Below are 14,629 nucleotides of genomic sequence, written 5' to 3'. Positions count from 1 at the left end.
CAATTTTAGAAATCTGCTTGTGTTGCTTTGGGGGTTGGGGGGTTTCTCAACAAATATACTTATGGAAAAAGAAGAATAGTGTGTAAGTTCAAATTTAGTTTTAGTTTTGAAAATTTTCTAGCCATATATGAATTTAGACTTGGAGGGAGAATGAAACATTTAAATACAATCATATGAGTGAAAATTACAAATCAACAAAAGTTGTTTACAGCATATACCATCTCTACTGATTTTAGTTTAACCTGTTCTTAAAACATTACACTGACAATGGGAACAACAGCATTACTGCATAGGGTGAGAATAAACCCCAAATACTAGATCAGTAGGATCTGACATTTACTGGTTTATGTTCATGGTGAACCTTGAGTCTGAAACCAACAGAATGACAGCGATCCCCACCAAGCTACGAACTGTGTTAATTAAGAAAGTGATGTAGACCGTGTGAAACGCAGGCGATAAGGCAAACCAAACTAAAGTTGTAAACTCACCATGATGTCAATGCACACCTTAGGCAAACCAGTTACAGTTGAATGCATTTTACAAAAAACAGGTGGGTATGTGTCAAAAAGTTTCTGTTGTTCCAGAAAGAACTCTTTACAAGATTTTTGAGAGAAAGGGTAATTTAGAAACAGGCCTGTAATTATTTGGTCCAAGCTGCATTTCTTAAAAATAGCTTCAAGATCGACATGTTCAAAGAAGAAGGGGATCAAACCAACTTTTCCTTATTTTAGGGTGTCTAATATCTGAACATCTTCCATACAAATGCCTAATGAGACATATTTTTACATCTAGTGCCTCTCAAAGAGTAATGACTCCTACTTGTTTTTTCAGCATTTTTATCTAGGGCTCAGAAGTCCAAACACTTTAATCTTTAGAAATGCAATAAAACAGCTTATCATACAATATTTTAAAAGTTACCACCTACAGTTTTAAAGGAAGGGCCCATTTTTTAGATAGGAACTGTAGGTAAAATCAGGCTCTAACATATAACAAAAAGAGAAATATTGGCTTAATCAAAAAAAGTGTTTGGATAGTGTTTAGGAGGGATTTGGAGGCTGGTAAAGGTCTAATGGAGAATAGAATGAGCTAATTACACAGCAATCATAGAAGAAAACCTATTTAACTGAATCAAAAACTTTAGAATAGATCCTAAACATACAGCCAGTGGCACAATGCAATGGATTAGAACAAAGTACATCTACATGTTAGAATGACCCAGTCAAAGTCCAGACTTAAATCCAATGGGGAATTTGGGAAGAGATGTTTTCCATCACGTCTTAGACATAGTCCTAAAGCAGGGGTGGGCAATCCTGGTCTTCTTGGGCCGGTATCCTGCAACTCTCAGATGTCTCCCTGGTCCAACACACTTGAATCCAATAGCTGAATCACTTCCTAAGTTCTCCAGAGTCCTGCTGATAACCTCATTATTTGACTCAGGTGTGTTGAAGTAGAGATACATCTAAAGGTTGGAGGAGACCGGCCCTCGAGGCCTGGAGTTTCCCACCCCTGTCCTAAAGAGTTGCAGTTGTTATTGTAAGAAAACACAAATGACCCATACAGAATTCACTCAGGAAGGCCAAATACACACCAAATCTTTCAGATATTTATGTAGAAATAGTTGTGAAAGTCCCACATCCATTTCTCTCTACTTCACAATTACGTACAACCTTTATAACATAATATCCCAATAAACAATAATTTTGGGGGTTGTAACTTAAGATATAGAGATTCAAGGGGCAGAAAAGCACTGTTCATTCGCGTTGCCAATAAAGTATTTGTGTACAGTATGTACAGTACATGCAGTAAGCATAGTACATATGGAGGTACTCAGACACGTACAACGGCAAGCACCATGAAGAATCCATAAATGCTGTTTAGAGAGAGTGCTTAGGCAGCACAGCACAGCACATTCTCCATGTCAGTCGTCCTGATGAAATAAGGTTTATGGAGGGGTGTGGTACAACAAGGTTAGGTCCAAAACAATGATTGTTTGTTGTAGTTTTATTGGCAGTGATAATTGCTCTCCCTACTTAAGTATGCCTTCATATAAGCAAGCCCGCATGCCACCGCACACGTGCACACACTTACTTTCCCACAGGAATGCATCCACACTCGTGCAGACACACACGCAGACATATGCATCCATGGTTAATGACGCTGTCAACATGTGCATTTCAAGAGATTACTGATGTTCTCTTGAACTGCAAAAGGCACAAGAGAACTATTCTGTAAAAGTTTTATTTGCTATTACACCAACAAGCTGTGCATTAATGAGAATTCTGCAATCTGGACTTTCTTGAATGTCCTTTTTAATCCTTTGAAAATAATAAGGACATTCGTAACAATTTATTAGTGGTAATCTGTAATCTTGTGTTCGCTAAATATAAATGTTATATTTGTATTGTAAGTAATTTGTTGTGCAGGAGCCACCACATGTAGAGATCAATTTTATTCACCAAATGAAATCGTCTGTATTTAAAGTAGCAGCAGCATGAACTCTTCATTAATCCATGTTCCCCAAAAACACTGGTACACATGCAGAGAGGCTAGGGGTGTTTTCCTATGAGGCGTACGTAAAGGCAGGCAGGCTCAAAAGCATAATTGAACATGTAGCTACAACACCACAGGGAATTGGCAGTGCCTAGAGAGAAGACTTGGCTCCCACAGAGAGGCCTAGAGCCTAACTAGACCAAGCTGTGCCAGGCACTGTAACATACTCATAGTGCAGCCTCTCCTTTTCTGCTATCCCACCCCATTAAACAGCTACCCCCTGCTTCTTTTTCATTTACTAATAACTATTTAGACTTTTCTTATTCTTCACACCTACAACAGGGATCAATAGGTAGCACACCATTAAATCATATTTCTCAAGAAACTTCCTTGGGCTCTGTAACAGATTCCAGGAGCTGAGGAGGGAGGGCCGTGTTCTGTCATGTCTGATCACACGGGCCCCGTCTCACAAAAAACCTGTGAAAAACGACCAAAACACGAACATAAAATATTTATTTTTAGAACCTCATCACTTTAAAATTTATTTAAAGCAAAAAGTGTGACGTGAATACCACATCTAGCACATAGGCAAAGATATTTTATATGGACACTGTTTGAATGTGTGACTTTATGTACCGTAACAGCATATACCAATGTGGAAAACAAAATAACGTGTAGGTAGAAAACAAATAAAGCATAAAAACGACTTTATTAAAATCAAAGGTGCTTCATAAAATCAAAGGTTATTCAGGTTTATGGTTATGTGATTCTTGTCACAGTAGTCAAACTCATGGCTTTTGAAGAATCAGATGTAAACTCAAGGTCAAATCAAACAAGAAGTTTTATTATCAGAGGCTGATTTCACAAATTGCTTATGACTTAAGTTTCTATTTGTGAATGAGTATGAATTCAAAATCATGTTTACTCTTAAAGCATTAGGTGCATTTTATAATTAATGACTATCACTGCTCTGTCTTTCTCCCTTGTATTAGTCACTACAGGGCATATGAGGGAAAGTAACCTGCAGCTCTCATGTTGCCAGTTTATTAGCATATCATTTAAGCTATCCTACATATTAATTTCTTTCGAAAATGAAAATGAACATAAACTGAATAAACAGATTTAGTTCTGAGTGTTTGCATGTTTAACTCAGACTCTGCTGGATTAGCTGCATAATCTTACAGAGCAGATTAAAAGTAAAAGAAAGCACTTTTGAAAAAAATATATGTTGACAAAGTTTACAATCACTGTTCAAATGGTCATGCATAAACTGACGTGAACACATTGGCAGATGTATAAATATATGCATATCCACAGGAAGAGCGAGCAGGCCTGTAATGCCAAGCTGTGGCCAGTACAGAGGGAAAAAAAGAAGTTAGTCTAATTTTGGAGACGGTGCCTAACCATTACAGCAAGTCAAACATCATCATATCTATACCAGAACATTGCGGTTTTTTAGGAATGTTTTAGTTTAAACTTGTATTTATAAGTGGCTCCGAAACGTTACTGTGTCTTAAACCTTTAAAAGTTTAGCTGGATTTCAAATGCTTGATAGATTTCCGATGTGAAACGTTTTAACCCAGATTATTTTATTTAGTTTTTTTTTTTGCTGTCTTTAAGTATGTCATGTGTTATGGCAGCAACAGATATTTACACTTCCCGTGCCTTGTACAGTGCCCTCTTTCACTGTCTCCCTTTGAAGAGTGTTATATAAACAGGCTTTTCTGGCACGGACCCAACTTGACCCAGCCCTGACCACCCCAGAGGCCAGGGTTCGAAACAGGAAAATGCCTTTATGAATGAAATATTTAAACACAAAACAAGGAAAGATGTAAAAAACAGCAATAAAATAAAACAAAACTGGAAGAACTAGAAATTAAGCCACATTAAATGTGTAATATTTCCAGGGAAGAGCAGGAAGCAGTGAGCGCCATGTCAAGCTTTGCCACCTGGAGGCTCCCAACCGTGCAGTTAAGCAAACACCTGCAATCGAAATGTTGCTCTTCCTTACATCTCAGGTTTCCCGCTTTGTTTTACATGATCTAGTATTTTTCATTCACTTCTGCATGGCTACGTGATGAGGCCCAGCCTGTAATTGTGCCAGTTGTGTTATTTTAGGTTAGAAGCACAAAGTAATTACCAACCCTCTGTTCTACTGTACTGTCAAGACAGAGAAAAGAATGAGACTGGAAAGACGGGACGATGCAAAGAAAATTCCACAAATTCTAAACAGAGGATTTTGTGTCCTCTCTGTTGATCCAGTGACCTTCGATTAAATGGGAAGTTACTCAGCAGCTTAGAGATTCTGCAGGATTTAGCAACAACTTTCCTTCTTGACTTCTGCATCCTGTTGATGAACTCTGGAAACACAATGTGACAGTGACATAGGCTCTTTTAGTACCCAGATATATATAAAGACTGGAAGTGCAACTCTGAACATTAAGTTGATTCAGCATATTGAAAGCATTACACAGTGAAAAAGCTACATTATGCAAATGGCCATATCGTGACAAAGCAAAGCACTCAGTGGCTACAGGAAGGCACATGAATAGAGAACAAGAACAAGTTGTGTAAAATTATTTTTGTCAGTTCAAATAAATCTTGTTTTATCATTGATTAAACAAAATAGCAGTTGAGAAACGCAGGAGGTGCAGTTGCTTTTTTTTTTCATTTGCCTCTTCTTTTTCTGTCACTTTTCAAACACAAAAACATGGTGAACTGAAAATGCAATAAACAAAAGAATAGAAAAAAAGAAACAGAATCAGGTCTTGTTTCTGGTAATCCATGAGACAATTTTTGTCTCATCTTCTGCAAAAAGCTCGTAACAAAACCCATATATGAGTCACGTTTTATTTCAGTTCTTTTTGGTCAGGCTAACAGCAAAAACAAATTGTGTTGCGTGTCACTTGTAAGTGAGTTAACTAAAACAAAAGTATCACATTTCTTTTCAAGGCATCACATAGCTAATAATGTAACACTTGTGTTATGCTAGTTGCATCTCACATATTCTCCAGGTGTTGTTTATGTGTTTCTGTAATGTGAGGCAAGTTCTCTCTCAGTCATTAAACCCCTTTTTTACACAAAGTCACAGAGAAGACCAACTGCTGCTTATGTATGATTCAGCCTAAAATCCATGATATTGGGGAGATCTTATTAAAAATAAAATGAAATTACTACAAACTGGAACTGTTGAAACTGAGGTAATGCTTGACCTTTCCAAGACTCCCAGTCAGTCTGGTGCTGAAAGGTGATGTCATCACGTATTTTAGAGCAGCGCACATCGAAGAAACCTATATGTGTTTTGAGATGCTGATTGATAGTTCATTTAGGATCCACACGCAGCTGCAGCAGTGGTGCCGAGGTTCATGCATTACACAAATTACATCACTAAAACTGTTTTTAATAATAAAATAAAAACAAAATGTAAAAAAAAGACAAGGAAGACAACAAGGCAGAGTACATGTAATTTTAGATGAACACATAATTAACTGCAGTACAATATATTCAGTTTATAACCAGGAACTTACATTGTTTGCAGTTTACTAAACTGAGTTTACAATTGGCATTTAATGCCTTAATTCCTAATTGCTTAATTTCTAGTTCAGTGCTTTCCACTGAACAGCACAGTTCTTTTCTTTACATTAGTTTTTGGTAAAATGCATCTCCCACCTGCTCCACTGTCTCTGAGTGACAGTCGAGGACAATAACAATATATCTGATATACGCTGATAATGTTGTTTTTTCTGTTTGTTTTTTTTTGTTTGTTTTTTGTTTTAACAAATGTGGGGACACACAAGTAAGCACAAAGAGTACATAGTTTTTTGTGGGAAATAATGCATCTATGAGTAAGGTCTCTTTTTGTGTTCACATTGTCCATACTTTTGAAAAAGTGTTTTATGGTATCCGATTTTGTCAAAATCTCATCTCCTCCACTAAAAATAGAAACGAACAATTTCTATTTAAATATTTGCATGTTTGTATAATATTTCTCTTTATCTTAACTTCTATTTTAGTTTTTGTGTAGTTTTCTGTTTTTCTATTAAGATTCAAAATATTGGTTAACATGCTATGACACACCGAGCTGTCATTTATCGGAACCGAAAGAGGAGAGGACGATGTCTGTTGCCTCAAGTCGTCTATATTTTTCACCTCTTCCTTATTCTTAACCTGACTCACATCAAGTCGAAGGGCCAATTAGAGAAGCCCTATTATAACATCGAAACTCAACGATGGTGGCCCTCACTAGCGGAGTTTCGGTGGAAAAATTTTAGAGAAATTCACTCAGCACTTTTCTTGCAGTTCTCACAGAACCAAGTGTGCAGTCACGCTGCCAGATCCAGAACAGGAAAGAAGATGTGTGAACTAATGGAAAGAATGACAAAGTGTTAATGGTGTGACGAAAGAAAGAACAGAGGTCAAGCAGAGCAACAGGAAGGGTTAGCAGACTGGACAGATGATACATAAGCAGTAGAAAAGGAGCAAACTGGATCCAGCTAGTTGCCAGAGTAGGTGTTGTTTTCGTATCAGTTCTTATTTTTGCAAAAAAAATAAATAGATTATCCTCTCTCTTGTACTTTTGTTGGTGGCATAAGCAGTAAATCACTACTCAGATTTTTGCTGATGCAAAATTTGCTGTGTAAAAATAGACGAGCAGGGCATCATATCACATCTGGTTGCACATCAGCCAGAATACCAAAAATAGCAGCCAACTGATGAAAAGAGTGAGGTAATGCAAACTAACTTTGCAGTGGTTTGCAAAATTATTCACAGTTTATCATTTTACACAAGTTGCAGTGTGTTTCATTGGGACTTAATGGCATTGATCAATACAAAACTAGCATTTAACTGTGAAGTAGACAAAAAATACCTGCTCTTAACAGATTGAAACATTAAAAAAAGTGCGAACCGGATGATCATGTATTCACACGCTTTTAAAGAGATAAACGTAAATAAAATCTATCACAACATTGCCGATTGTAACTATATAAGATCTGAAGCACTCCATAGCTTAGGGGGAAAAGTCTGGTGAAAGGTCAACAGTCTACAAATCTGTGACTCTGTACATGGATGACTCCAAAATACAAAACAAAAAAATACATCATGGGATCAAAATCCTTAGCAAACTAAATTCAAGTTCTAAAATATGTTCAAAGCAGTATTAAAATTCTAAAAATGACCCAAAATAGCAATCTGTGACTAAGTCAGTGAGTTCATGTTTGTGTGTAAAAAGATTGTCCTTGTATATTTAAAAACATTAAAAACTCTGAGACAGCTTTCGCATGCAAGGCATCTCTTACAGCAAAAACAAAAAAGTCTACAAGGAAGGCGTTCTTTCAGTTCTCTAAAATAAAAGGGTTCGTATAATGTGTGTGTGCGCGCGGGCGTCTGTGTGTGTGTGTTTGTGTTTGCCTGCATACATAAGTCAGCCTATGAGAAGCTATTAGAATGGGTGTGGGTGAACAAAGATGACTGTGGTTTTGAAGGAATTTCAGACTGTGCTTGGCCGCAAATAAATGTGAATGTAGATATATATCTCCAAGAGGCAGAGACAGATAAAAGGCAGACAGACTGAGAGAAAGACGGAGGGAGATGTGCTGTGATTCACAGTTCCTCCTCTTAAACAAAAGGCCTCGGCCGTTGTTGATGTTGCAAGCCCTCGGTTCCTGCCGTATGAGGATTACAGAGGATGGAAGTGGCACTCGGCTCCAGAGTCCGCCAGACAGACCTGATTCCAAGCTGCGACCTCGTGACTGCAAGCAGAAGTCAAGCAAACAGACAAGTTGTTTTAGGGAACCCTGATCCTCTAAATTGCCAATAATGAGGGGGTCAAAATGCTTTACTAGCAGGCTCCAGGCACGTACGCCTTACAGGCTCCATAACGTCGAGGGCCTCAACTTACTCTCCTGCTCACTTACTGTCATTCACTCTGCTCCTTCCTCGCTGGCTTTTAAATACGTTAATCATGTCAGGACACATGATATGGCCTCCCTGACCTCACAGCTGCAAAACATATAAACACAGATCTACTGTAGCTGCTCTGATGAAAGAGTTCTGAGCAACACACAGTCAAGAAATATATATATGTAGATGTACACAAGTTTGGGTTAGAATAAACTCAGTTTCTTGCTAAACTTTATTTGATTCATCATGACTATATTCGCAGGAAAACAATGGTAAAAGACCCAACTGTATGACATAAAATATATGACACAGCTGACATGGGGCAGTGAACAAATAGATAAATCAAAAATCTTCCCCTTTTAAGTTAAAATGAAAAACAGAGATGGACCATTGTGGATGATTTCCAGCTTGGTGCATCAGGAATGATTAGCAGTTGGTCGGAAATACAAAACTAGGAGTTTTTTTTCTATCAGTGGACAGCAAGAAGACTGAAAGTTAACAATTTTCAGTACCAATGAGGCATTTGAAAACAAAGTCACTACAGGGATGGAAGAAGATTTTCAGAAGGAAAGTGTACTTTGATGTCTGCTGTTCATTCAGGATGAGAGAGAGCAACACATTTAGGAGATAACCTTGTATTGCCTTGTATTAAAGGCAATGCTGTTGGATTTGGAGATGTCAAAATTTTGGGAAATGTTATATTTCAGGTAAGGATCTACATTCTGTGCATCATAAACTTACAATTGCTATTTTTGTAATGCCAGCCATTCTAACTACACAAATTATTAAGATGCTTATGATCACTTAAAATGTTTAAACTTCAAAAAATATTTTGGTTTTGTTTTGAAATATTAGTAACACTCAGATTTACATTTACACATATATGCAGCATGGCATTGCATTACTTTCTCATATATTCAACCCTCACAACAAAAATGCTAGAAAAAAATATTTTGTCATTCCTTGGTGTAGATTCTCAGTCATGCAGAAGATTTTCTTCATTAGTGCTTAAACAGGAAGCAACTGGGCTTCTTCTATGGTTTCTTGAATATTTCACCTGTTCAATAGTTTTTTTTTATTCCTACTATTCATTGGAAGTATCAGACTTTTAAGTTCAAACTTTTCATAAGGTCATATGTGTCAATCGTCAAATAACGACGACTGAAACATCAGACCAAATTGAAAGAAAGGCCAGTTATCCTTATGACATGATTGCTTACCAATCACTTAATTGTGTTATTGATCTGACATCATCTTTCAAGACCTGAAATCTCCAAACCATGCTCCGAACTGAAAAAGACTATTTAGATGACGAATGAACTATAATCAATAAACAAGTCCATCTGGTTTCTATTTAGGCATGTAGGATTCATACTTTGTAGTTATTTAAGAAAAATAAATATGATCATATCAAAGCTTTACAAAAAAGAAATGTGGTTAGAAATGTCCACCAGATCCTAATTGGTCCATCTCTAATGAAATAGTGGTAAAAAAAAATTAATAAATAAAAAAGCAACAATGCTAAACTGAACCAAACATTTGCTTCGTGTGCTCATGTCTCTTAGCATCTACACAGTGAGACAAACAGAGTCTCAAAGTCTCCTCTTTTAATCCTGGCATGTGTCGAGTGGAGCAGAAGTGGAGAGGGTCTTGAGCCAAGTTTCCCAGTGAAGAGCTTTTGAGTTTAAGGAGCATGACAAACAGAAGGGATGCAGACAGGAAATGCATGCAGATGGAGAATGTTAAGTGTGTTTAGAAGAGACAGGGCCCTATGTGGCAATAATAAAGCCAGGGGTCAATGTCCCTAAAGATGAGAGGTCACAGAGGACATCTGGGTTGAGGACAAAAAAAAAAAAGTTAATCCTTGCATCTCAAGGATAGCTGAGGGTGAATTGGTCTAAAGATATTTATTACAACAGATTAACTTTACATCACTGATGTGAGAAGGGCAGCAAGTTTCAAAATGTCAGATATGATGGAGCAATTTGTAATCATGTAATAAATAGGGTGTTGAATCTCAAAGTTTGAAGATGAGAATAAAAACTTTAAGATAAAGTGCTAAATCCTAACCTAGATGATTGTGTTGCTTTAAAATTCAGAGTGAAAATGAGCAGTCACGCCGGGAGCGTGTGTCGTGAGATCAACACACGCCTCAGGAGGCAGCGTGTCTGTGTGTGGGTACACTTGGTCATCTCTGCACTGGCTGCCGTTTAGTCAAACAGAACTAGGCATGAGGACGTCTGTCCGAAACCGAAGCATGACATCAGCCAGTTGGCAGGAGGAGGTGTGGGAGCAGGTGCTATTTGGAAACGAGGGAGGGATGGAGACGTGCAGAGAAAGGTGGAACTGGGGAAGGACGGGGAGAGGATGGAAGGAGGATGGAGGCGTGGGACAGCAGAGCAGAGGGAGGCGCTGGAGAATGGGGCTAGAGCCAAGATCTGAGTCCAAGTGAAGCTATTTTTAGCTCTTTATCATGGACCATTCCAGCAGACCCTGATTGCCACCAATATTATCCTTCTATTTCCCCTTTGCTCATATTCAGCTCATCTCCAGGAGGAGGTAGAGCCACATTTAACTCTGAGTGATTTCATATTTCTATTCTTGGACAGAAGCATTTTACACATCTATTATAATATTTCTATCACATATTATGCTTCACGACAGGATGTCACATTTTTAATATGAATGATTCAGAGATATATTTCAACAATAACCATTCCAACTTAAGTACTTTTCTGAACCACAAAGTCTCTTTTTTTGGACTGGAAACATTCAACTCCAAAAATAAAACTGTTATTATTTTTGCTTTTCATGCCCAGCGCTGTGCTGGATAAATTCCCATTTATCAAAACAAGAAATGAGCTAAACAGATTGACTATACCAAATGAAGCATAGGAGGAGTTCAACAAGGCTCTATCCTGGGAACAATACTATTTAATCTCAAGTCTGGAGACAATCTAGCAACCACATTAAAATCCATTATGTTTCTATTCAGAAAGACATTGCAAGTAGTATATTTAAAATTTTAAAGCCCATAAAAATATCATTGAAGTTCATTTGGTTTCTAAATGAGGTCACTCCATGAATTTCACAGAAAACAACTTTCACATAAAAAACACACAACACAATAAAACAAGAGCATAAATCAGATTTCTGCCAGTGCAGGATCTGGTGTGAGGCGTCATTCTGAGCCTGTTACAATCCTACTGGAAAATTCCTGCTCACATATATCAGGCATGTTGAAATAACAACAAGAAACTTTTTTGATAAGGATTAAAAACTGAAAAGTAATAGCTGAGGGTCTTTTAGAGCAAATACATATTTGGAGGCTCTATGTTGTCCACATAGAGCGCAGCACCTCAACAGCTCCATGACACAGATTCTTGCACTATAGTTAAAATTTGCTTTGCAAATAGACAAAAAATATCTATCCGACTGCTCCTGACTCAGCAGACAAAGTCCAGGGTATACATCATCTCTTAGTGAAAATAAAGCCCCTCTGCCACCCTGCTAAGGTTAAGAGCTGTAATAAAAACTTCTTTTTACCAATTTGAATAATTGAATGGAATTAACTGTACTGATAACTTGGATCAACTGGAATATACGTATGGTTGGACTGAACTGACATTTTTTGTAAAGCGCCCTGACAGCGTGTTATGAATTGGTGCTATAGGCTCTAAAAAACCAAATTGAAAACTTAATAACTATACTATACTGTACCATGTCGTACCATTGTCCTATGGACCTACTACTATAAAGAAGGCCCAAGAATGGTGTGGCATGACTGGGTTGTGTTGGTCGCTTTTACAATGGAATCACAATCCAACCGCACTAAATCATATGGTACTGCTCAGAAAACTTGGGTATTAAAGTGAGAATTTATTTTCTTATAAACTGGCCCTAAATAAATATTACACAAACTGAATTGTCAAAAAATGTTTAACTGCAACATCTCATCTTGTCCTATCAGAAAAAGGTTAAGGAAAGTCTTTTCATGCCATCAAAAATTTGAAAAGCAAAGTTAGTGCAGCTAACCTTCCAATGAGAAGATCAAATTTTAGGGCATGCTGAAACACAATATCAATGTCAACCAGGCAGACAGTAAGAACAAAAAGTTGGCCTCCAATGCAGAGAAATAAATCCATAACTCCCTAAGCATTCTCATAAATCACAAAGTGATTTTGGTAATAGATAAAGAAAATTACTGTAAACGGATCTGTAGCTAAACCGTATCCAGGCCCTTTGCAACAGCAGGCAGTGGAAGAAAGTCACTGTGATAAGGTGTAGTGTCTCTGGGCCACATGTTACAGTACAATAGTGTCTTTGTCTTCCACTTATCTAGCTGCTGCTCGGGCTGCAGAGCAGAGTGTTTCAACAGCTACTGTCTGTCAGACCGTAGGACACAATCTAGCTCTCTGTATAAAGGCTTGTTGTCAACCAGTCTGCGTAGACAAAGTAATCTTCTGAGCCAAGGCAGATAAGGAGGTTTTTACAGACCCACACAGATGCCTTCAGAGGAAATTGTAACTGACAGTCCCTACACATTTTTAACATGAGGACTGGATAATAATAAAAAAAAAAAAACACAATTCAAATATTTGATACAATTAAGATAAATTTAGGAAAATAACACAATATCCAAATCTGTTTAAAAAATTAAATAAAAGCACACAAGTTCCAAACAGGATAATAACTGGAGCTCTAAGGTGTGAGCTGCAACTTAGGAAATGTCCTTGGCTTTTTGGTTGTTTTCACGGTGAATCCCAGAGTCCACCCACACAGGCAAGCCCTGCAGAGACCTTCTGTTCTTCAACACAGGACACAAATGTGCACAGCAAAAACACGCATACACACACACACACACACACACACACACACACGCAAACACACATAATGCAGGCTCAGAGAGACTGTCATGGAGAAAAGGAAAACAACAATAGAGAGTTGAATGATGGTTTCAATCTGCCTGGACTTCTCTCACTTCCACAACAAAGCATTTTTATTTGTCATTTCATGGTTTGCTAAAAGTTTGACATTTATGATGGACTGGCTGTATAAGCAATGTGCAGAGGGAGAACCTCTGGAAAGAGGAGGGACAGCAGAGAATAACAGCTAAAATTAAACACTTTAAATGTGATCTCTTGGTCAAATAATATGGTAAGATACAAATCAAATGCAAAAGGCTGTAATAAGTAATTTAAAGATCTATTTCAAAATGCATTTTCAAACAATATTTATAATTCAACACAAAAGTAAGCAAAACTGGGCAAAATAATGTGAAAAATATAAAAGCTGCATGTTTGAACAACAGTGCAAACCCCTAAAGTAACCCTCTGCTATTTAAAAGTGTGTTTTAAATAATTTTTTGTGTTTATATTGTTTTGGTGAGAGTGTGTTACCATGACACATCTTAACTTGGAAAAATTTGCTATTCCACTTTGCAAAAGTCTTCCAAATCTATCAGATTCTGAAGCCATTTCATGTCCTTGATCCTCTTTATGTGACATTAGAGATTTTCCATCAGGCATAGTTCTGGGCTACAACTACCTGCCATTTCAAAATGTGACTTTTTTTCAGGTTAAGTTGTTCTTTGGTTCTCTTTCAGCCTGTTTAACACCCCATTGACAAGTACTAATTTTATTAATTTGTAAAGTACACATTGACAACAGGACAATCCTTTACATTCATGTGTTTAATGGAGCCAGGGGACAGTGGAGAACATTTGAATAGCTCAAATTATGGCACAGCAAGATATAATGTGTGTTAATAGCCATGAAACCGCATGTCACTGTGGATAAAAGAACAAAACCAAGACCGAGAACAGTCCTGTGATTCACCTTCAGCCTCTCTCCACCCCGGTTTTGCTGTCTGTTTATGTCGTCTTTTGATTTTTTTTATTTTCCTTTCCCCGATTCTTTCCCCATTATTTTCCAGTTCCACTCTGCATCTCTCCTTTGCTCTGTCTTCTACATTTTTCCAGACTTGTGCTTTGACCTGAGGGCTGCTGCCTAAGAAGGAAATTATCCTGCAGCACTGGCCAAGGCAATGCTGTGGTTATTCTTTGAAAGAGCCTATTTCATGCCACTCTTTATCATCAAGTATTGGTTAAACAAATGACAATCCCAGTAGTTTGACTACTGCTCAGATTTTTGACTGTATTATGTATCAAATCAGCTTTGCTTCTGTGAAAAGCCTCTTTAAGTGTGCTAGCATGGCTGTTTAATGGCCTACTTCTTAT

Source organism: Gambusia affinis, linkage group LG01, assembly GCF_019740435.1.
Source record: "Gambusia affinis linkage group LG01, SWU_Gaff_1.0, whole genome shotgun sequence".
Classification (NCBI taxonomy): domain Eukaryota; kingdom Metazoa; phylum Chordata; class Actinopteri; order Cyprinodontiformes; family Poeciliidae; genus Gambusia; species Gambusia affinis.
This window is presented reverse-complemented; position numbering follows the sequence as displayed.